The following is a 25,555-nucleotide window of genomic DNA, read 5'->3' as shown; positions in this document are numbered from 1 at the left end:
TTTCTGTTTATAGATAGTTCCCTGTGGTCCTGTAGCTCTTTTTCCAATGCCTGGACCCTGTTTGTTTTCCCATTTGTATTTTATTTGACATAGCTTGTTGTTTATGTTCCCTTGAATCCTTCTTCACCTTCAGCCATAATTCTTCAATAGTGAACAAATTTATCTCTTGATTTTAATGGAATGGTTCTGCAAACAGAATAATTAAACACCTTAACTTCACCCCTTAGAATGCAGGCAGCCACAGCCTTTTGTTCCTTTTGAACTGGTTTATAGTTTGCATTTGACTGTATGACATAGTGCTGGAGAGCTAGCAGGTGAGCACTACAGTAGAACCACAGAGTTACGAACACCAACGTTACGAATTGACCGGTCGACCACACATCTCATATGGAACCGGAATTATGGAATCAGGTAGCAGCAGAGACAAAACAAGTACAGTACAGTACTGTGTTAAATGTAAACTACTGAAAAGATAAAGGGAAAGTTTAAAAAAAAGATTTGACAAAGTAAGGAAACTGTTTCTGTGCTTGTTTCATTTAAATTAAGATGGTTAAAAGCAGCATTTTTCTTCTGCATAGTAAAGTTTCAAAGCTCTATTAAGTCAATGTTCAGTTGTAACTTCTCAAAAACCAATCATAACGCTTTGTTCAGAGTTATCAATATTTCAGAGTTACGAGGAAACTCCATTCCCGAGGTGTTCGTAACGCTGAGGTTCTACTGTATTTAGGTCCCCTAGAGGCATCTGATTGGATATTGGGATGTAATTTTATCTAAACAAGCTAGCAGTCTGGGGGTGCTAAAGGGCTAATTAACCCATTAGCTGAGGACTGATACAAAGGCACAAGAAGGCAGTGCTGGTTGGGAGGAATAGAACTAGCTGAGCCCAACTTCAGAGAGAACGTCAAGACTTCTCTGTACTGAAATTACTTTTGTGTAGGCTGATAAATGTGTGTGTGGATCAATTGTGGACATGGATAATCAAAAATGGTTCTTTCACCGATTTGCGTTAATGAGTTAGCGTGGTGTGAAGTGGTAGCGTTGTATAGGTCTGTGACTGTAGTAAGCCTAAAATATTTTAGGTGCCTGTGACTGGGTGTCCTATGCATTTGCTGCCCTCTACCGGAGACCCTGCTATCTTGGTGAGCCATGCCCTAGGAAATAGCCTTTTAAGAAAAGAAGGGCAGAAGAGTTTGGACTTTCAGGAGTTGTCTAAAAAGGCCTCCCAGGGTCAGCTGCTGGTAGAACAAGTGAGACTTTGTACTCCAGCGTGCTAGAAGGACTGGGAGCAGGCAGAAGCCACTGAGGTCTCTGGAGGCCAGATAAAAAGGACTGGCTGCTTCTATCTTGTGGCAGTTCTGGGTGAAGCCAGGAAAGAGGAGGGAAGAAGGATCCTCCCTCTGCCTTAGCCCAAGAAGCCAGTCCTGGTCAGCACCTAATTCTGAGTGCACTTTGCATGTAAGTCAGGGAGAGACTGAGTTAGACATTTATTACACTACTGAAATTCAACAAGCTCATTTCATGCAACACCCATAGGCTTAATCAGGTCTGTGATATGCTTTTACCAATGTAGTTTCTATTTCAACACACTCAGAGTTACACTATAGCTACAATTAAATAGTCTGGAATTGTGATATTTAATATACAATTATTACATTTGCTGTGTTTTCCACTTAGTTTATAATGGGAAAATGCAATATTCCTTATCTGATTTACTCATTGATAAAACATTTGGATTTCTTGATTGGTTGAATGCTTCTGCCCCTCTTTTTGTCATGTGACAATAGGGAAAAAAATCAGAGTCACTTTCTTTTAATGCTGAACAAGCAACTCTTTTAGAATGAGAAAAGCAGTTTTATCTTAACGGCTACTCTCTCACACTTTCTCTGCTTCACTACAGAGCTTCTGCTTAGGACCTAGGTCAGACCCCTCCTGCCTTGCTATTGATTTAAAGAAACAGAATCAGTGTCACCTTTGTTGCAATAGAAAGGTGTCCTCATGCAATAGGATGTGCGACCATCTGTGAACTGCTCCGTTGTACATGGTAGAGGGGATTTTTTCTTTCTTATAACAGTATTGCCAAGTCTTGCTATTTTATCACAAGTAATGGGATTTTAGAGGGTGTTGAAGCCCATCTCGCAATGACATGGGAAGCTCCAGTCCCCAGTGCTGCCATAAGCAGAGTCTCTCACCTCTACTCACTCCTAGAGTTCTCACAGCAGGGGTGAGGGAAGGAGGGAGCAAAGAGTCCAGCAACCCATTATAGCTCCACTCCCTCAACCCTGGCCCCTCCTGTGAGAAACACATACAGGATGTTGCCTCTGCTTCTGAAACTGCCACCCCCAGCCAGGGAAAGGGGACCCTGTTGCAATCCCCAGGCCTGGGAAAGGGGAATGAAGAACTCTAGCAGGAGCAGACGTGAAGTAGGTGGGGACTGATGAGGGGATGTTCATGGATTCAGGAAAAGGGAGAACCGCTGGAGGCTGTGGGAGGGAAGAATAATTAAAACAAAAATGAATTAGTTGCATCATTTATGTAGTTATCAAAATTATAGACAGAAGAAGAATGATTTACATTTTTTTCAAATAATTTGAATTTGACTGAATTGATTATTTTAAAAAATAATATTTAGGATTATCAAATAATAACTGAACTGAAATATAGAAAGCTCTAAAAGGTGGTTAATGTAAAGATGTTCTTGCATGTAAAGATCTTTGCAGCTCCCCAAAGTCTTAATTGAAAAATAGAATTGGAAAGCTTGATACATAAAGTGCTTTGTCATCCTTGGCTGTTCATTGTTCATTTTCCAGCTCCATTTTATAAGATTTTTACAGTATATTTCTAAATATGCACAAATTCATTTTTTTCACACTGTAGAGCTCTCCACTGAGTATGTATGTTATATGTGTGTACAACAGCCTAGAGCATAAGTACAGCTCCTTTTTCCCACCAGCACGGATGTCTTCCCTCCAGTCCATCTCTCCATTTTTGTAGGGATATTTTTGAGGGGACATCTATCCAAATATTGAGATATCACTAACAGAAGCATTACAATTACATTGAAATTTGAATTTCTTGCTACTTAGGACTAGCCCAAATAAAGCAACGACTTAAATATTATACATCTTTCCCACTCTCAGAAGCCAGGGAGAGGCATGTGTATGTTAAAGATCAACTTTTCAACCTGAAATTTATTACAGACACATTGCCAGAGGAGCAGATGGGAGTTAAAAACTCAGGAGACAGACTACAAAACATGGTTTGATTATGTTTTTTTAAAATCTCATGGTTTGTGGGGACAGTCTTGTGATTTTTTTTTCTTGATCTCTTGAAGTTCAATATACTATTATAACCTCTGGGGCAGGCAGCTGGTCCAGCATTCTTCCCTTTGCTCTTGATTTTCTCTTGGTAGAGATTACAGAGATCCAGCACAGCATGGCTGCGGTGAATGCAAGACTGATGTATTTCCTGTTTATACAGGCGCTTACTTCCTAGCTCTATGCCCCCTAGTGACTGCTTTAAACATTCACAGGTAGCACCATATTCCTTGTGAAGGGTGATACAACTTTTATCCAAACTTTACATTAAACAACAGTTAACAGGAATAAAATATCACAGCAAAACAAGAATAAGCAGCCCTATAAAGGATAGAGTAGGCTGCCTGAACTTGTGTCAGGGATTTATTCTGCCCTTTTAAGACGTTCTCTACTAGTCCTCTGACTTTTTTGAATTCTCAAGTCCTGTGTAATCCTCCATACTACAGGAAGCTGTCTTTTTCTTGCTGGTTACCTCCTTGCAGGGAGAGGAGCTAGAGGAATCACTAGTGCGAAGGCAGGTGGGGTCTTCACAGGTTCAGTCTCGGGGTAGTGATCAGTGTGTATTGGAAGTCTGCCTGGGAAGGTGACAAGATGACACTGGTTCTGAAAAATGATTCCTACTAGCACCCTGAAAAGTAGAATCAAGTGTCCTGGTACATCCCTGCATTGTCCCCTTTTCTTGAAAATCTTTCACCCAAACATGATCTCCTGGATTCAGTACTACCAAGGATTTGACTCCATAAAGCCTGCCAAAGTCTCTCTTCTGATGGGGTTTATATGGATCTTCCTTCTTCTGTAGTCTCGGGAAGACAGGCCAGCAAGAGTATAGTTGAGCAGGGATGGCTGGGATAGTGGACCTCAACTTTTTTCATATCAACAGTTCCATAGGGCAGAGTCCATTTGCTAGAAGAGTTTTATTATCTTTACTGCACATTCTGCTTCAGCATTATTCTGAGAAAATTGTGCCTGGATGTGAGGTGAATGAAACCATAGGTATCTTCAAACCTCTTAAATCTCTCAAAAAAACTGAGGACCAGGGTCAGAGATGACTTGCCCTGGAATCCTAAAATTAGCAAATAAGTGTTCTATCCTTTCCATGGCACTTGATGTCATTTTGAGCAACCTGGCAGCTTCAGTTAATCTTGAGAATTAATCAGTCATCAAAAGATAGAAAAGATCACTCCTGAATTTCTGTCGTGGCCTGTCTGGAAGAGCAGATAGTAACAATGGTTCTGATGGGTTGGTTCTCATGCAAGCACAAATATTATGTTTCTCAACACTCTGGTGTAGTTGTTTATATTATATTTCTCAGCTCAGGCCACCAAATAGACTTTTGAGCTCTCTCCCTGACTTTGGTAATGCCTTGGTGCCATTCATGCGGTCTGTCAATAATTTCCTGTTGCATTGATGTAGGTATAACCTATCTGGATTCCTTCATAAACAGATTTTGTTTTATGGTAAGATTCCCAGAAACCACCCAATATGGTTTTATAGAGGTTTCTGACCTGGTCTCATTTGTCATAGAATCATAGGGTTAGAAGGGACTGCAAGGGTTATCTAGTGTAACCCCCAGCTAGGATGCACGGGTTTTTGTGTCTAAACCATCCAAGACAGTTGTCTTGCTATATTTTTCTGAATGACTGGCTTGTGTAGTTCCCCAATACCAGGAATTTTCTGGACAGAAGAGATCTCATAATGGCTTTGACTTCTGTGCCAGGTGAGGTAGGAATTTTCCCACATGTGTCACTTCACTGCCACTCTGTGGCTCCTTCATGTAGGTAATCACTTGTACTTTCTTTTGGATCTTGTCTGACCCTTGGTCCATCAATGGGCCTAGAAACTTGATTCTGTCTTTGAGAATTCACACTTTTTAAGTTTAGGCCTGCTTTCTCCAGTTTTTCCAGGACTGCAATGAGATGTTAGGTTTCTGTTGATCCATAGCTAAGGATACCATTCATTTGGCTGAGAACCCCTTCCAGACTCTCTGGGAGCTGTGACATTTTCCTCTTGAAGAGTTCGGGGGTAGATGGCATGCCAAATGGTAGCCTATTGAAACAAAACTTTCCAGAATTGAGCAAAATGAAAGTCAGGATAGATCCTTGAGAGACACGACAAATCAAATCCCTCATTGCAGATATTTTCTGGTGACATGTTGAGGTGCTCATATTTCTCAGATAGGAACCTTTTTTATTTTTTATAAATTTAAATCCATCAATAAATAAGGCCGCAGTTCTATAAACATTTGCATATGTGCTTATCTTTGTGCACAAAAGTAGCTTCACAGAAGTGTTTGCGCGATTGGGGTTTTCATAAATAAAGTGTTGATACACATTAGCCTATCATCACAGCTTGGCAACTTGAACCAACCAAGAGAAGTTTCTGACACACTGCCAATATTTGCTAGTCCCAAAGCAACACTCAATGTTCAGTCATATCAAAACCTGCTTGAGAGGTCTAACATAACCAAACTAGCCAATTGGCTCTACTTCAAAAACAGCAAGAAATCATTTGGGACTCTGGCTATTATGCTCTCAGCCCTTAAGAAAGGTTTGAACCTAGACCGGAATCTACCAAGGATATTATTGGTACACAAGTGCACCTTTGATTCAATAGCCACCACCTTCTAAATCACCTTTCCAAAAAAGGGCATCTGGAGGCCAAGTGACTGTTAGCAAACATGTCATCATTAAGGCTACAATTTAGTCATGGGTATTTTTAGTAAAAGTCATGGACAGGTCACGGGCAATAAACAAAAATTCACGGCCCGTTACCTGTCCGTGACTTATACTATAACCCCCCTGACTAAATCAGGGGTGGGTACTGCTGCAGGGGGCCGCTCCTGGGGGAAACCCCAGTGGGGCATTGCTCGGGGTGATGATGCTCATGGGGGACTGGGCCAGTGGCACCAGCTGCTGGGGCCCACCAAGCAGCAGCTCCCCTGGCCGCCCCAGGGACCACTGCTGTGGGGGGAGGGAACCAGAGGGCCACTGCTCAGGGGGAAGGGGACTGCCTGAGCAGCGGCCACTGCAGCTGGCTGCAGGGCCACCTGAGCTGCTGGCTGCAGAGCCACTCCAGCAGCAGTCAGTGTGGCTGTCCCCAGGGCCACCTGAGCACTGGCCCCGGAGCTGGCTGCTTGGGTGGCCCTGGGCTCACCCACGCTGGCTGCTGCAGAAGTCACAAAGGTCACCGAAAGACACGGAGCCCTAGTCAGCATCAAAAATTGGTTTCTTGAGAAGTTGTCAGACCTCCAGATTTTAGAATGTTAGAGACCCCTCCCTCCCACACACACCTAAGCAAAGCGCTGATGATACTCATGAATAATGGCAACACAGAATACTTGCTATAAGCAACTAAGATGCACAAACTTTAGAACTTCGGAAGGAGGGCCTCAGAAATCAAAATCTTGTCTATTATGGGGACCATGATCAGACACAAACTCAGACTGCTATGGAGAAAGGTGGGAGTATGGGATGGCTAATCAGGGTGCATGCCTGCTGAAGAAAGCAGGTTTCCCCCAGAGAACTGCAGTTAGCCCCCACATTTTTAGAGAAGTGAAAGTCAATAAATCTTCCTGGGAGAAATAGAGCTGGAGTCAATTTTTGCCTGGATTAAGCATTATGACACTAAAAATTGGCATCTGTTTGATATATAGCTAAAACACAACTACGTGTTTTTTGTGTAATGCATGTTAGTAAAATCACAGTATAGATCAAACTTCTTAAATAATTTTTCTAGGATTCCCTTATTTGAAGCTATTCTGTATCCATGCTGCTGTGTCCTTTTGTTTGTATCAAAAACAATTGTTTCTAATACTAACTCATTTTAAAGTCCCTTATAAATAATACTCTGAGAATAAAGTAACTGAAAGAATCCTTATGTAAGACAAACAGACCCCGGTCGTCAGTGGGTGGGATAGAACCTGGGATCTCGGGAATTTATTGCAAGAGCCTCTACCGCATGAACTAAAAGCTACCTGGCTGCTAGCTAAGGCTGTAGAGCAGACTTATTAATTGCACACTCTCTCTCTAAGTGGTCTCAGTGCCACTAGGTGGGACAGAACACCACACCCAGGAGGTGTGTGGGTTACACTTTGTTCAATAGCTTCTAGTTTAAAACTTTATTTGGACTTCATAGTTAATTAAACAATTCAGTCCTCATGTTATGAAAGGATAATACTTTTTGTGTCTGATCAGAAGTTTAGTGTATTGTTTGAACTGTTTCTAGTGTTGCTTCAGTGAATCATAGTTCAGTTTGTCATGCCAGCCTTGTGATGCATAATACTATGTTTCATAGAGAATGCTCCCTCCTACACTAATTATTTTTGTCTCAAAGCAATGACACTTCTCTGAAAAATGAGCAACTTAGATCCACCGTCATCTCTTGTAGTACCTCATTCTTCAGTTCCTTCACTGAACTGCTATATGTTCTTTGAAGGTTTGTGCATTTGATTAAAATTCTGCAAATATATCCTGCCTGGTAATGTACAATATGACTGTGAAAGAACTTGGCAAGATTCCATAGACCCAAACCCAAAGAAAGTAAGAAACTATATTAATAAAATAGTTGTTAGCGTGAAGGGTGCAGAGTGATAAAAATTATTATTTATGGTTTGTATTATGGTAGATCCAATCAGGGTCATACTTCCTGCTAGGTTTTGTCCAAATACACAGTGAAATGTCAGAGTCCGTTTGTATACTTTAAGACTCTCTTCCTAATGGGCTGTTTTGGTGCTTCATAGCGTGCTGTCCACCAGTGATTAGCTAAGAATTGCTAAACTATTGACCATGGGAATTTTGGCTGGCAGACCTCTTGCACCCCATCCATCTCCTAATTTGCAAAACATTGTCTTCCAGAACCGCAGAGAGATGTTGCATCCAGACCTGCAGTCGTGACTGTCAGGGTTCCCTCCCCACTCTGCACTCTCGGGTACAAATGTGGGGACCCTCATGAAAGACCCCCTATGCATATTTCTACCAGCTTAGGTTAAAACTTCCCCAAGGCACAAATTCTTTGCCCTTGGAAGGTATGTTGCCACCACCAAGCGATTTAATAAAGAATCAGGGAAAGGACCACTTGGAGTTCCTATTCCCCCAAAATATCCCCCAAGTCCTTCTACCCCCTTTCCTGGGGAGGCTTGAGAATAATATCCTAACCAATTGGGATCACAGTGATCACAGACCCAAACCCCTGGGTCTTAGGAAAATAGAGAAATCAGTCAGGTTCTTAAAAGAAGGATTTTATTTTTTTTTTAAAGGTAAAAATCACCTCTGTAAAATCAGAATGGAAAATAACTTTACAGGGAAACAAAAGATTCAAAAACACAGCAGAACTTCCTCTAGGCTTAGTTTCAAAGTTACAAAAAACAGGAATAAACCTCCCTCCAGCAAAGGAAAAATTCACAAGCAGAACAAAAGATAATCTAACATGCCTTGCCTGGCTTTTACTTACAATTTTTGTAATATGAGAGACTTTTAGGATGGTTTATAGAAGGAGTTTTCTGACCTGATACTTCTCTGCATCCCAAGAGAACACACACACAAAAAGCCTCCCTCCCCCCCAACCCCGCCCTACGATTTGAAAGTATCTTCTTTCCCCATTGGTCCTTTTGGTCAGGTGCCAACCAGGTTATTTGAGCTTCTTAACTCCTTACAGGTAAGGAAGAGTTCTAGGCTACCTTTAGCTGTATATTTATGACAGTGACATCTTACAGTCTGGATTTTGGCTGGTTGAGCACCATTGACAGACTGTTTTTGGAAGGTTCAAGAAATTCTCATCCAATACAGGAAGTTGTCTACTAGGAAGACTACCTCTCCAAATAGAAACAGTTCTCTATATGGACAGCTCAGCATAAGCTGATCCCAGTTGAGGTTCCGATACCACAGATCCTCCACTTGGATTCACCAAGGGAAGGTCATGCCTGACTAATCTAATCGCCTTTTATCATGAGATTACTGGTTCTGTGGATGAAGGGAAAGCAGTGGATGTATTGTTTCTTGACTTTAGCAAAGCTTTTGACACGGTCTCCCACAGTATTCTTGTCAGCAAGTTAAGGAAGTATGGGCTGGATGAATGCACTATAGGGTGGGTAGAAAGCTGGCTAGATTGTCGGGCTCAACGGGTAGTGATCAATGGCTCCATGTCTAGTTGGCAGCCGGTGTCAAGTGGAGTGCCCCAGGGGTCGGTCCTGGGGCCGGTTTTGTTCAATATCTTCATAAATGATCTGGAGGATGGTGTGGATTGCACTCTCAGCAAATTTGCGGACGATACTAAACTGGGAGGAGTGGTAGATACGCTGGAGGGGAGGGATAGGATACAGAAGGACCTAGACAAATTGGAGGATTGGGCCAAAAGAAATCTGATGAGGTTCAATAAGGATAAGTGCAGGGTCCTGCACTTAGGACGGAAGAATCCAATGCACCGTTACAGACTAGGGACCGAATGGCTAGGCAGCAGTTCTGCGGAAAAGGACCTAGGGGTGACAGTGGACGAGAAGCTGGATATGAGTCAGCAGTGTGCCCTTGTTGCCAAGAAGGCCAATGGCATTTTGGGATGTATACGTAGGGGCATAGCGAGCAGATCGAGGGACGTGATCGTCCCCCTCTATTCGACATTGGTGAGGCCTCATCTGGAGTACTGTGTCCAGTTTTGGGCCCCACACTACAAGAAGGATGTGGATAAATTGGAGAGAGTCCAGCGAAGGGCAACAAAAATGATTAGGGGTCTAGAACACATGACTTATGAGGAGAGGCTGAGGGAGCTGGGATTGTTTAGCCTGCAGAAGAGAAGAATGAGGGGGGATTTGATAGCTGCTTTCAACTACCTGAAAGGGGGTTCCAAAGAGGATGGCTCTAGACTGTTCTCAATGGTAGCAGATGACAGAACGAGGAGTAATGGCTTCAAGTTGCAGTGGGGGAGGTTTAGATTGGATATTAGGAAAAACTTTTTCACTAAGAGGGTGGTGAAACACTGGAATGCATTGCCTAGGGAGGTGGTGGAATCTCCTTCCTTGGAAGTTTTTAAGGTCAGGCTTGACAAAGCCCTGGCTGGGATGATTTAACTGGGAATTGGTCCTGCTTCGAGCAGGGGGTTGGACTAGATGACCTTCAGGGGTCCCTTCCAACCCTGATATTCTATGATTCTATGATTCTATGATTCCACTTCATGCTGCATTTAAAACAAGCTGGATTGGTTGTTTATTTTGCTCAAAGTCCACCTTGCAGCAATAACAGTATGTCATGCTCTGATATGGTCATACGCATTCTTTCAACATCTAATGGTATCAAGATTCCTCACGGACTTCCTGCATACTTACACACCTGTTAGAGACCTGACTCCTATATGAGATCTCAACATCCTCCTCCTCAAAGGTCATGGAGCCTCTGTTCAAGATGCTATTGGATTGTTTGATACATCACTTTACCCTTAATACAGCCTGTCTGGTGGCTATCAGCTTGATGTAAAGAGTAAGGAATTTCCAAGCCCTTATGGCCAGACCTCCATATTGATGCTTTCACAAGGACAAGGTGGTTCTGAAACTGCACCCTAAGTTCATCTCTAAGGTGGTCCAGATTTTCACCTGAATCAGTTGATTTAATCTTTCAGTATTCTTTCCAAAAGCATATGCAACACTAGTAGAGGAGAAGTTGGATGTGTCCAGAGCCTAGCTCTATTACCTGGATAGGACCAACTCCTTTAAGTTGTCTCCTCGTTTCTTTGTGGCAGTATCCAGCTCATTGAAAGGCCAACTTGTCTCATCATAGAGACTTTCTAAGTGGATCAAGTAATGTATTAGTTAGCTAGTGAGCCACTCCCTCCAAACATACAGCATCTTCAGTCTGCTTCAGAAATGTGCCAGTATCTGAGCTCTCTAAAGCAGCAATGTGGAACAACCCTCTGTACTATGCCCCTCAAGTATTCCGCCCTTGACGTGGTGGCTAGATCTGATGTTTGGGAGAGTAGTATTCCAATCATTATTGGACAGATGTAGCTGGTACTGCTCATTCCCACGGTCCAGAGGGAATACTGTTTGTCAGTCACCTACAGTGGACTCCACACTGAGGCATGAAGAAAAGAGAATGGCTGCCCTAGAGTAGCTGTGTATTTTTTCAGATGTTGCCATCAATGTGGATCCCACAACCTGCCCTTCATCCTGGCTTTTCAGAGTCCTCAGCAACTCATGCTGTGTCTACATGGCCACTTTCAGTGCCAAAACTTTAGTCATTCAGGGGTGTGAAAAGCACACCTCTCACCGACAAAAGTTTTAGGGCTGAAAAGCACCAGTATAGACAGTGCTTTATCTCTGGGAGCCACACTCCCAGTGATAAAGCTATCACCGCTCATTCAGGGTGGTTATTTTTTATCTCCGGGAGAGCTCTTGCAATAAAGCGTGTCTATGCTGCTCACATCACAGTGCTGCCACAGCCACCTTATAACATGGACAGTGTAGACATACCGTTACGCTTTGAATTGCGAAGCAATTGAAGAAGGGCGGTGATCACCCCACCTTTTATGCCCTCATATGGGTTCACAGGAAGGCATGAAGCACCTGTGTAGCCTTGATGGACATAGCTATTTGAAAGACTCCAATCTTGCATCTATGATTGCAAACCTATAGTGGGATCCACACTGACTACAACATCTTGAAGAACCACAGTTACTGTAGGGCAAGTATCTGTTCTTCAGAGTCTATATCAGATATTAAATAATCTAATTCCAGTAGCTATTGCCATCTGATTCTTGCATAATTTAATTAACAAGTTGTTTAGCTTCTGGTGTGTTTGCTAATTAGGAGAACGCTTCCTTATAGATAATGTGTTTACTCAAGTAAAGATGATCAATTGTGGCTTGTCTTACCCTGAAGCTGTACATGATTTTTCTCATAGACTCATAGAAGTGTAGGACTGGAAGGGACCTCACATAGGTCATCTAGTTCAGTCCCCTGCACTGAGGCAGGACTAAATATTATCTAGACCATCTCTGACAGGTGTTTGTCTAAACTTTTCTCTAAAACCTCCAATGATGGAGATTCCACAGCCTCCCTAGATAATTTGCTCCAGTGCTTAATTACCCTGACAGGAAGTTTTTCCTAATGGCTAACCTAAATGTCCTTTGAAGCAATAAAAGCTTCCCACTACTTCCTGTCCTGTCCTCAATGGCTAAGGATAGCGATTTATCACCCTCATCTTTATAACAACCTTTTACATACTTGAAGAGTGTTATCATATCCCCCCTCACTCTTCTCTTCTCCAGATTAAACAAATCCCCAGTTTTTTCAATCTTTCCTCATTGGTCATGTTTTCTAGAACTTGGATTAATGTTGTTGCTCTTCTCTGGACTTTCTCCAATTTGTCCACATCTTTTTCAAAGTCTGATGCCCAGACGTGGACCCACTACTACAGTAGAGGCCTTAACAGTGCTGAGTAGAGTGGAAGAATTACTTCATGTGTCTTGTGTACAACACTCCCGCTAATACATCACAGAATGATGATCATTTTTTTTGAAACCTTATTACAATTGTTGACTCATATTTAGTGTGATCCATAACCCCCAGATTCTTGTCTGGAGTAGTCCTTCCGAGGCAGTCATTTCTGATTTTGTATTTGCGCAATTGGTTATTCCTGAGTGTAGTACTTTGCATTTGTTCTTACTGAATTTCATCCTATTTATTTCCAACCATATCTCCAGTTTGTCAAGGTCATTTTGAATTCTAATCCTGTCCTCCAAAGTGCTTTCAACCCGTCCCAGCTTGGTATCATCCTCAGACTTTACAAGAGTACTCTCTATGCCATTATCCAAATCATTTATGAAGATATTGAAGCATACCCAGGACAGGTCCCTGCAGCACCCCACTCAGTATGCCCTTCCAACTTGATTGTGAACCATTGATAACTATTCTCCGAGTACAGTTTTCCAACCAGTTGTGCACCCACCTTATAGTAGGTTCGTCTAGGCTATTTTTCTGTAGTTTGTTTATGAGAAGGTCATGTGAGACAGTATCATCTCTGTATATTTTGACAGTTTATAACCTCAAGTCTGAAAGGATATGAAAAGATCTTTTTTTCTACAAGATTTTTCTCACTTTTCTGGCTTGATTTAAAATTCTGTCTCTGGTAGTTTTAGCTCTGGGACACAAGGTAGATTCAGGATGTGGTTGATCAGCTCACTACATTCTCTTCATTTCAAAATTAACTTTCCAGTTCTTCCACGAATAAACCTCTCAAGCAACCTTGCAGTTTAGTTGTATTCTTGGATTTAATAAGCATTGTCAGATCTGAAAACAAAAAGCATTCCTCTCTGACTTTCCACCGTCAGCAAAGTAGGCTACAATTCAAAAAAGTATTTAAACGTGCTTAACGTTCACTTCAAATTTAAACCTGTGTCTTAAGTGCATTTTTAATAGGGATGCTTTCAGGGCCATAATGTGCAGGCTTGTAGAAGGCCAACTGCCCTTTTTAAAGGTGGAAACTTCATTGTTAACACACTATTGACAAATGTTGTTGTTTGGTTGACAGTTTTAGGCAGACAGGCTGTTCACCTTCTTAGCTGAAAGATGTGGATAACTGCTAGATGGTTCAGCCTCATGAGTTCTGTTCCACTGATTCAGTCACACTTTAATTTATGTCCTAACCCTGATCTCTGATTGACCCCCCATATTTACAGATTTATATGAAACTAAAAAAATATAATAATACTAACTAACTCATCCTTGCGACATTTCTGGGACTTAGATAATTAAGTATTATTTACTTCCAATCTTATACTTAGTTCTCTTGGTCAAACCTGTTCTTAATAGTTCTATAGTGATAAAAGTATGTAAAAGCAAGAGGAGAATTCATTTACAGAAAGGTTCTACAAATAAGAGAAAACTATTATCATGCAATTTGGCACTCAGATTTTGTCTTTGTTAGAAATTTTACAAGGTATTGAAATATAATGTCCTGAAGAATAGAAAAATAAATATCTGAGATAGGAATTTGCATATCTGAAATCCTTATATAGTGTAATTTTATCAAATAGAAACTTGTGCCAAGATATGTTAGTACTGAATTCTTGTCTTGAAATGCCAGTGAGGGAAAGATTATAACACAGAATCAGGTCTATGAAATTCATACAAGTTTATCCCAGCAAAGGGTGTCAGTACAGATACATATGTGATAACATTGTAATGAGGCATCTCATGGAGCCTGACTACATGGAACTTTACTGCCCAGCAAGCCACAGTATGAATCTACAGCACAGTAGTTTGCCATGCAGTAACATCACTGCACACCCAGCTACAATGAGGATAAATAGTAGTGAGGCATTGGCTAGGGTACACCCCTGAACACGAGGGTATACCATAGACAGCTCTTTAAATGCCCAAGCAGTGCCTTTGGCAGCAGGGAGCTGATATAGACTTTCCTTGTCGCCTCCCTCCTGCCAGAGTCTTTTCTTGCTGCAGTGAGAGGCTCTGGTAGCAGGGAGCTGCTGGAGCATATCCCTGCTGCCTGTCCCCCACTGGAGCCTTTCACTGTCGCATGTAGCTACACACTACAGTGAGTGTGGACCCACTCTGCCTTTCGCTGTGGCGTGTAGCTACATTTACCCTCCAGGCCACCACAGGTGTAGGCAAGTATAGATAAAGTCTAACAGTCCCAGAGTGCACTTTGTGTGTTGCCTATTGTTTCTATTTTTATACACACATGCTTTGCTTGAATAATGTTTATATATAAGAGAGTAAATTGAAGTCACCTATGTATTCACTGATGAATTTCTCTTCAGAGAAATATTGCATGTTGAGAGCATTCTTTTAAACAAACCATACTCATTATTTGCTCAATTGTTTTCAGTCAACCTACTAATTATAAGTTCAATTAAATAAATCTAATAATTATGGTTTAAGGGAGGGTAGCTGTTAGAAGTTTACATCAGTTGTATAAATAGGTAAGAATGAGTCAATACAATATTTTTTTGGCCAAATGAGGACGCTAGGGACCAGTCATTATAATTATAATTCATTATAATTTCCCATTGTAGTGTCTCTCTCTGATGTGAATTGACAGATGAATACATGTATTAGCCTGAAGCATAGTTCCCATGGAAATGTTACTTTCTACCTCATTGTTGTTCCAAAAATGCTGTTATTGTTCAGTTTCTTCAGCAAATCAATGGAATGAAAGCATCTTTGAATATAAAACATCTATTAAGATTTAAATTCCTTTCTCAGTTGTAAAAAAAGGTGTGTAAGAAAATCTTGAGGGGTCTGCTGACCTCATGAGAGACAACTATGATGAAAGATCTTTCTGGAGCACTTAAGAAATCATTTCCCCCCTAAAACGTCATAGTATGTTAGTTCATTACAATATCCATTCTATGGCAAAATGAAATGTTAGAGTTATAAATAAGGCTACATTTTAATCACGGTTTTTTTAGTAAAAGTCACAGACAAGTCACAGGCACATGGCCTCTTGATGACTTTTACTAAAAATAGCTATGATTAAAACGCGGCAGAGCTACCCAGCGGCCCCACAGGTGCTGGGGCAGGGAGGCCCAGTTGCTGAAGGGGGGATGGGCAGCGCTCCTGCAACTCCCATTGGCTGGCAGGTGGCCAATGGGAGTTGCAGAGGTGGTGCCCTGGGCGGAAGCAGTGCTCAGAGCTGCCTGGCCACACCTCCGCCTAGCAGCTGAGTGAGGGGGATGTCACCACATCCAGAGAGCCCCCCAAGTAAGCGCTGCCCAGAACCCACCTCACCCCATGTCATGCCCCAACCCTCTGGCCCAACCCACACCCAAACTCTTCTGCTGTGAGTGGGGGAGACTGCACCAGAGACTGCCTGAGCTGCCCCTGAGCCAGGCGCACCTGCTGCTGCAGAAGTCATGGGCAGAGGTCACGGAAAATCACGGAATCCATTACTTCCATGACCTCCATAACAAACTCACAGCCTTAGTTATAAATGCTTCATTTTAATAAACAATCATTCATTAAAGAAGTAAGAAAAATCACAAGGAGGTATTAATATTGGCATTTTTATTGGAGAAAAACAAATGATTTCAATGTAAATCAGATTCTGATATTTACATCTTTAGTATAAAGACAAGAAAGTATTGCTGGCCCAAATTTATTTTGCAAATTAATTTGCAATTCAGGCTTTAAAAAATAAAAAAAAACAGTAACAAAGTTCTACAAGATATCCAATAAGTGAGATACAGTTTTTTAGATTATATCACTAGATAAAAAATGATAATCTAGATCTATCTTTTGAGTCTCTAAAAACTATTTATATTAACAATATTGTAAATATAAGAAAGAGGCAATGTTTGGTCATAAAGTTTTTATTTAAGCGTGTTTCATAAGTAAGTAATAAATAGTAAAATATTTGATATACACACATGAATAGTTGGCTTTCAGTTATACTGGGGAACACAAGTGATAATTTTTTTTTACTTTTTCTGAGTAAAAGAAAATTAAATTAGATACTTATGTAAGTAACTTATCACTGATTATGCAGTTACTGAACTGTAAAATTCCATTTTCTCAGTTGTGGCTCTGTAACCTATGTGAAGTGAACTATGTTGTTTCCTGCAACAGATATTCTTGATTCAGGACCAGATTCTGATACATACTTTTAGTTACATTTAGTAGCACCGTACTCAAAAAGTAGTCATAATGACCTCAGAGAAACTACCCTGGGGGCAAGGTACTATTTCATGTGAGTCAGGTGTCCACAATCTGTCTCCAACCATTAAGTCGGCAATATTCAGAATCTGGACTTTAGCAACATCATCTTGAATTACACAGAGAAAGAAATTACATAACTAACACTTACCCTTATATGTAGGCTTGGCAGAATTCAATTTTAATTTTTATAATTTTGACAGACAATATCAATATTTATTTTTAAGCTTTTTTAATATTGTTCTTGATTTTAAATTTTCACAGTTTAAAATTATGGGGTGTCAAGGTTCCTTCCCCACTCTGAACTCTAGGGTACAGATGTGGGGACCGGCATGAAAGACCCCCTAAGCTTATTCTTACCAGCTTAGGTTAAAAACTTCCTCAAGGTACAAACTTTGCCATGTCCTTGAACCCTATGCTGCCACCACCAAGCGTATTAAACAAAGAACAGGGAAAGAGCCCACTTGGAGACATCTCCCCCCCACCCAAATATCCCCTGAAGCCCTACACCCTCTTTCCTGGGGAAGGCTTGATAAAAATCTTCACCAATTTGCATAGGTGAACACAGATCCAAACCCTTGGATCTTAAGAACAATGAAAAAGCAATCAGGTTCTTAAAAGAAGAATTTTAATTAAAGAAAAAGTAAAAGAATCACCTATGTAAAATCAGGATGGTAAATAACTTACAGGGTGATCAGATTCAAAACACAGAGAATCCCTCTAGGCAAATTACAAAAAGACACAAAAACAAGAATATACATTCCATTCAGCACAGCTATTTTACCAGCCATTAAACAAAAGAAAAGCCAACGCGTTACTAGCTAGATTGCTTACTAACTTTTTGCAGGAGTTCTGAGCTGCATTCCTGATCTGTTCCCGGCAAAAGCATCACACAGATAGACAGACCCTTTGCCCCCCCCACCCCACCCCCAGCTTTGAAAGTATCTTGTCTCCTCGTTGGTCATTTTGGTCAGGTGCCAGCGAGGTTATCTTAGCTTCTTAACCCTTTACAGGTGAAAGGGTTTTGCCTCTGGCCGGGAGGGATTTTATAGTTCTGTATACAGAAAGGTGGTTACCCTTCCCTTTATATTTATGGCATGGGGTTTAAGCATTTTTTATTGTACTTGATTTACATTTTCCCAGTTGTTTCTCCAATCATTGTCTCTACAGTCTGCTGGACAGTCCTTTGTAACTTATCAGCGTTGGTTACTTTATCCTACCAATTATTCTTCACAAGCATCTCTGATGGAATGCATTAATTTTTTATGTGGGTTTCTAGTACTTGCCAAGTTTCAGAACAATGTAACAATGTGGAGATCACAATGGCATTGTATAACTTTATCCTGCTTCTTGTGTGAATCTCCTTATTTTTCCAGATATTTGCCAGTCTTGAAAAGGAACCACTTGTCTTTCCAATTTTTGCTTTCATCTCCTTATGGAGTTAGCCATTAGCACTAAATTCTGCTTCCACAATATAAAAATTTGTTAACCATGCTGTATTCTTCATTATCGATCACATGTACATCATCATTGCTGACTCCTCTTTCAACATTCATGACTTTTGCTGTCTTTCGGCTGATTCTTAATCTTACTTTGGTAGCCTCACATTTGACATTGATAATGGCCTTTTTCCTAACATCATCTTCTGTGTCCAACAGAACAATGTCATCGGCAAAGTAGAGATCTTGAAGTTTTCATTACTCCACGTAATTCCTGTATCTTCCTTTGATGTTGATTTTTGCATTATGTAATCTATCACAATGCAGAAGAGGAGAGGTGATAAAGTGCATTGCTGTCTTACTCCAGAGACAATATCGAGCCAGTTGGTCTCTGCACTTTCTTACAGCATTTTGAACCTTCATACAGCATCTTAGCCGCTGCCACTATCGTTCTAGGAAGTCCATGTTGTCACAAGATCTTCCATAGCAATTCTCTATGAATACAGTTGAAAGCTTTGGTGAAATCTAGGTGGTTAAGACTGATATTCTTTGATAAGAAAGCCCTTTCTCAATCAGTCATCCCAGGCGTTGTGATTCCCTCTGAGACCTTTTCCACTCAGCTTATCCAGAACACCTTGTCTAGTTCTGGAGAATGATTTATCCAGTTTTATAAGATCAAAATATTCAGTTCAACTCCTGCTCATCAAATAAGTTATTTTATTATACAGCTCTATGCCCATCTTATACAGGCTTAGATGCAGGGGGGTTAAGTACAAAGTGAAACCATAATTCCAAATCAAGTCACACAATACACAGTTTATATACATTTTTCCTAGCTATTAACATCTATTCTTCTTATATCTAATTGGTTTGAATATTGCATGGATCATGTAAGGCCCAATCACTTATGTCCTCACCTTACCTACATTTCAAGCTTATCAGTTCACGGTGTTCCCAGTTATCTCAGCCAGTTCGAAAACATTGTCTCCATCACTTAATCTATCACACCCTTATTTAAAGTTTAATTTAGCACTCAAAAAATCTGAATTTGTCCTACATTTTGTGACCCAAGTAAACTTTCAAAATTACTAATTTTTACTTTTCACACAAAGGAAAGTTTGAGATTTTACACACATTTCAGAAGCTGAAGCCCTTTCCTTCTACATTAGTTTGGTTGACAGAACTTGCCTGAATGAAATCTACTTCATTGTCTAAGGTAGACAAAGCAGAACATGATCTTATGCTTCCAGTTAACTAACTGTAGTGAACTAGCTGACTTTTCTAATATGTAGTTCTTTAATAATGAGCTACAGTACTCTATGTCTAATGGAATTATAGTAACTTTGTTTGACAGCCATTTTAAGCACCTTGCAACAGATTTATTTAATGGGGATGACTGTTTGAACCTCTTTCATTTAGGGGGAATGGAACAGCTCAGCCTAAGGATTAGTAATGGCATATTTCTGAGCCATGTGGGAGCATTCACTGCTCTACATATTTTGTGGGTAAACAGAAGACTTTAGTTTGGAGTGCTATCACTCTAGGGCCTTTCCTTTCCCCAGCATTACAGTCATGTATTAAATAATGCAAGTTTTATTTGCTACTAGGAAATGAACAGTTTTTATCACACAATTTGTATATAAGTACCACTTTCTTACAGGATGTAAGTACCACTTTCTGAGTCCTGCAAGGATTTTACTGTAAGGTAGTCATGAAGATAGTTGCTCTTCCCAGTATCAACCTTCTCTGATCTTACAAGGATTTTATCATGCAAATGATGCTGACACTGCGTATTACTTCGTGTTGACTGGAATTGCCCCTCTGTGCTGTAACCCCTAAAGGTGTCCAAGATAGACACAGCTGGGTTCTCATAACAGTTGCCAGAGCAGTTTTTAAGACAATATGCTGCCACAGGTGAAAGACCCTGGTAGTAGACAACCACTTCTTTCCTTCCCTATCCCATCCTATTTCAACACCTCTTAGGTTTCTGTTCAGTTCTTGGAGAACATTTTACACATGTGCTAAACCTGGAATGGTCTTTTGAGACCACAGCCCTATTTGCTCTCAGGGCAAGTCACACTTGGCACCAATAATAGAATTCTGAACAGGATACTGCAAGTTAACACTCAGAGTTTCTTAAGCCAACCATGGGATTTTCCTGCATAGGATATGGCTTCGCCCTGAGCTTTTCGCTGCTCCTTCCTATTTAATCTCCATTTCTTGTGTAATATAGAAAGGCAGCAGCCTCCCCATAGCTAAGGTTGCAGCCAAGGTCTTACTCGAAGGGTGATTATGGATGCCTTTTACATTTAAAAAATAAAAAAACCCTAATTGCTTCATAATCTCCTGGTGTAAATCTCATTGGAAATTAAAAGACTCAAAGATGGCTCTTTATTTTCCCAAATTGCCTAACATTTCTATGGCTCCTTTTTTGTACCTACTTATTTGACAATCTGGACTAATGGGTATCCCTCCTGTTTTACAGACTTGCTGTCAAGGTTCCTTCCCCACTCTGAACTCTAGGGTACAGATGTGGGGACCTGCATGAAAAACCCCCTAAGCTTATTTTTACCAGCTTAGGTTAAAACTTCCCCAAGGTACAAACTATTTTACCTTTTGTCCCTGGACTTTTTTGCTGCCACCACCAAGCGTCTAACAAATATAACAGGGAAAGAGCCCACTTGGAAATGTCTTTCCTCCCAAAATCCCCCCAAGCCCTACACCCCCTTTCTGAGGAAGGCTTGATAAAAACCCTTTGTTTCCTCGCCCTTCAGCTTTGAAAGTATCTTGTCTCCACTTTGGTCATGTTGGTCAGGTGTCAGCGAGGTTGTCTTAGCTTCTTAACCCTTTATGGGTGAAAGGGTTTTTCCTCCGGATTCCTTCCGGCCAGGAGGGATTTAAAGGTGTTTACCCTTCCCTTTATATTTATGACTCTTGCTAAACTGAATGACCAGTCATTGGCCTCCAAGATTTTTTTTCTCACCCCACAGTTGTATTTCCTCTACAGACTAGCTCCTGCACTTTCCTCTGCTTAAACTCTGCCTTGGCTCTAGGTAGAGACCTTTGCCTCCTCATGTAGCAATCATCCAGACAGCAGAAAGTTAGATAGGTCCCCAAATTTCTTTAGTGGAAGGTTCTTGGTGCCAAATTTAATGCCTCTTCTCATTTTCCCTTGAGACCATGTGGAAGAAACCCAGTCTCAGTCTCCCATCACTATTATAACAAAGGCCATAGCAGTGTTGGCAGACCACCAGGCTCATCTCAGGACCGAGGTTTTGTGTCCACCCTCTTATGCTCACCTCATCAGGCAGCAAATGTTCGGACCTCAGGCTCCTGCTTCTCCTCCCACTTCAGGGCAGACAATGTATTCCACAAGTTTTCCAAACTGCTCTGGTCCTCAGCAATTTTTCTTCCTCTTCAGGGTGGGTGGTGCATTAAAGAGGCCTTACTATTTATTTGCTGAGCAGTCTGACAGGTTCCAGTACACCAACCTTTCTCTTTCTGCAAGGACAGAGCACCTCTGCTGGCATCTTAGGGACAGTCACCCATAAGAAAGTTTCTCTCAGGCTCAGGTCATGTGAGCACTCCAGTTCTACCTCCCCTCGGTGGGGCAACAGGGAACATTGTCTGAGGCCGTTACTCCTAAAGCATGGGCCTTCAGCTGAGAGAGAGTGAATTTCAAGCAATAAGATATTTTTTTCTGGAGGAGTTCTACCCTGAAATCTTACCCTTAATGGGTCAAGCTGTCTAAGAGTCTAAGGCTTCTCTCACTAATGAGGCTACCCTGTCTCTATACAGTTACTCATCACCCCTTTTAATTGTCTGATTCATCTTCTGTTCCTCAATCAGACACTGTAAATGTGAGTCAGGATCGAAAAGGAAAAGCTCTGTAATTTGCAAATTCTGTCTCTCCTCACACCCCATATCCCTTCACTTCTCCCTCCCCACCCCCCCACCCACACACAAAAGGAAGGTTCTCCTTCCTCTTCTATCATGTTGCTCCTCGGAAGAGCCCGACCTTGCTGGTTTCTTTAGTTCTGAATAGTGTTCATTAATCAAATCATATTGATTCTCCAATAAGCTTCCCAGTCCTTGAAAATGACTCAAGGATTCACAGAAGAATGAGAAGTAACATTTCCTTGATACTGAAGGGGAATATGTTTACTCTTCCCCCAAATTTGGCCAAGATAATCCCAGAGATTTGCAGTGATCCAGATTCCCCACCTCTTAATCTCCATATATTTCCTATGTTCCCTTTGGCTAATAAACCCACTTAATTAGGTAATCCTGGGCCACTCATGACTTATCCTTGGAATATTTGGGATGGAGATGTCTGACTTTCATTCTCCCTTTCTCTGTAGTTATCATGTTGAAGTGAGTGGCTAGCCCACCTCCTTATTCAAGGAGCCAGATCAATGAAGGGGGCACTCTCTAAAACTGTCAAGAGACTGGTTATTGTACTTCCTCTGCCCAGTCCGGCTGGCACCCTGGGGTAGATGAAGTCTGACTCTGCTTTTATAGGCATCATCAAGGGAAGAGTTTTCCTGAAATGGGGAACCCTGTCCATTAGACTACATGCATCCGATGAAGTGAGCTGTAGCTCACAAAAGCTTATGCTCAAATAAATTTGTTAGTCTTTAGGATGCCACAAGTACTCCTGTCCCTGATCTCAGGCCCACTAGCAGCCCCCACCATCTCTGTGGTGTCTCTAGACATAGAAGACGTAGATCTGCTCTGAAAGTCAGCATAATTGTCTTTATTTTTCACAATTAAACATATTCAAGTATGCAGTATTTTTCCAGATGTTTGCACTTTACTATTTATAGATAGTGCCTAGGGATGCCTAGTCAGGCCACTACTGCTGATTAGCTTGTAAAGTAGGTACCCAAACATAAAAGCAGACTTCCAGTAATGTGAACTGATGTACCAATTGCTTTGTTCATGCTGGATTTTTCCTTCTCCAGAAAGGGGGGAACAGACTCAGCCACCCAGTACAGTGGACACTACATTTGTGTATATATGAGTGTATAATAATGGCGTAATGTGTGCGCTCTGGACGGCACCACATACGCTCAGTGAATATGTTTATAACTGCATAACATCTACTGTGGAAACTGCAAGGATCAAAGACACCATCCCTGCTTTTTCAAATGGATGTGGAACAAAATAACAATGGGCCAGAGGGCTGCTGTTGCCTGTGCAGAGGCACAAGTGAGAGAGTCACAGCATTAGTCTGTGCAGGGGTGAGGACATTTGCAGCCCCACTATTCACTCCAAAGACAGTAAGAGGCAGGGTTATGGCCCCAGTCCCCCTCTGCACTAACTAACAGAGCTGGCTGGCTCTACAGGGAGCACATGCTGGATCCCCTGAAGTGGATCCACTCTTCTTGAGTAGCAGGAGCTCCAGGAGGATTGACTTCATATGACTGTGGCTAAAAGCCACACTGGAGCCCTATGCTGGCGGAAATCACTCACTCCCTGTCTCAGTTCTGTGTTTAAAACAAACAAACAAAAAGCCTTTGTTAATCTTTGTGGTATCACTACTTGTAAGCAAAACTGTGTTAATTATTTTCTTTGCCTCACTAAAATATTCCACTTTGTTCTATTTTTACTATCCAGCATTGTGTCTAAAGCAGAGTTACCAAGAGTAGGCGCCTACCAAATCGAACTAATAAAGGGCGGAATCCTATGCAAGGAGTTTCCATGGAAGTCAACATGGAGACCTTGTAGCAGCAGGCTCAAAGTTAACACAAAAGTGCAGTACTGTAAAGTGTTGCATATATTTCTGTCTTTCTGAAGGGAGGACTTTAACTTTTTCCCAAACTGTCCACATCATATGTCTCAGACAGCCCTTTTTCACCAAATGGTATAACACTGATCTATGTAGTTCTCACATCATGATTCATGGAACACCTATAGGTGAGCGTGGAGCTGCTTCTGTCACAGTGCTTTGCCATTTACCAATTTTCAAGTTGTGATACTTCATGTTAATTGTCCCCCAGTCACGGATGATTGGGGTTTCCAGAGGATTTTTTGACCAAGTAAACTAAACAAACCAAAATAAATAACCCCCTGTGACTCCAGCAAAAAGAAGTACCTATCTGCACCCTGCCGTGCAGCCACTTTGTGTGTTCTGTGTAGGGTGTTTCTTTAGTGTAAATAATACATTTGTGGATGACAGCTATGTTGGAGTGGCAGCAAACATACAAAAGGAGAGAATCAAATTGCAGTGTCACCTAAGCAGTATAGTGGGAGATGCAGACAGCAATAGGAACATGGTAGTAATAAATGTATGGCACAGCCAGGGCCGGCTCCAGCGTTTTTGCCACCTCAAGTGGCAAAAAAACAAAACAAAAAACCTTGCTGCCAAACACGGAGCCAGTCCTGCCGCCCCTTTACATTTGCTGCCCCAGGCACCTGCTTGGTTCGCTTGTGCCTGGAGCTGGCCCTGAGCACAACGCAGATACAAAATGCAGGGGAGGAAAATAAGCAATTAGCCCTGTCCGCCATGTTGAAGCAAGCTTATTTTTATTTAGTCTCTCTAAGCCTGCCCTCATATCGCTTTTATATGTAATCAAGCACCATAGTTCCTGCAGGGAAGGTGAGGGATCAGGACTGGGAGGTTGGGGAGTAACTTGTTCATGATCATTGGGAAGTGACTGTGAGCAAGTCTTTCTTACCAAGGAGTCTGCACTGTGCAATGGTTTGGGAATAACTGATCTGTATGAGAGGCTGATCACTTGCAATTATAAGATAATATACCCAAATGTCAATATAGTGTAAATAAGTTTTAGAATAAAGAAAGAGCCTACTCAGGAAAAAGAATCCAGTGCAAAAAAACTATTCATCTACTCAGGGATTCTGCAGCATTAGATTTTTAGTTAAAAAAAATGACATTACAGATGACACTTTTGATGCTTTATTTGCTTTGCCTCTTTTGCCTGGGCTAGGCAATCTTTGCTTAACTGATTTGCAGAATCTGCCGAGTGGCAGACCGGAGGAACAGATGTGTGTAATTTGACTGGCCAAGAGTTAAACATGAAAAGGAAATACTGAACTAATAAATTGTATATTAAATATGAAAATACATGATGTTTTCACTACATTTACAAATGCCATATAAGTGTATTTACCATTATACTATATGT

The 25,555-nt window shown here is 41.3% G+C and overlaps 1 protein-coding gene across 37 annotated transcripts in view; it reads left to right on the top strand.

Moving 5' to 3' along the window:
* Positions 1-25,555, top strand: part of RIMS2 (regulating synaptic membrane exocytosis 2) — a 740,891-nt gene that overhangs the window by 644,342 nt on the left and 70,994 nt on the right. The window lies entirely within an intron of this gene.

This window comes from Eretmochelys imbricata, chromosome 2, assembly GCF_965152235.1.
Source record: "Eretmochelys imbricata isolate rEreImb1 chromosome 2, rEreImb1.hap1, whole genome shotgun sequence".
NCBI lineage: Eukaryota > Metazoa > Chordata > Testudines > Cheloniidae > Eretmochelys > Eretmochelys imbricata.
This window is presented reverse-complemented; position numbering and strand designations above follow the sequence as displayed.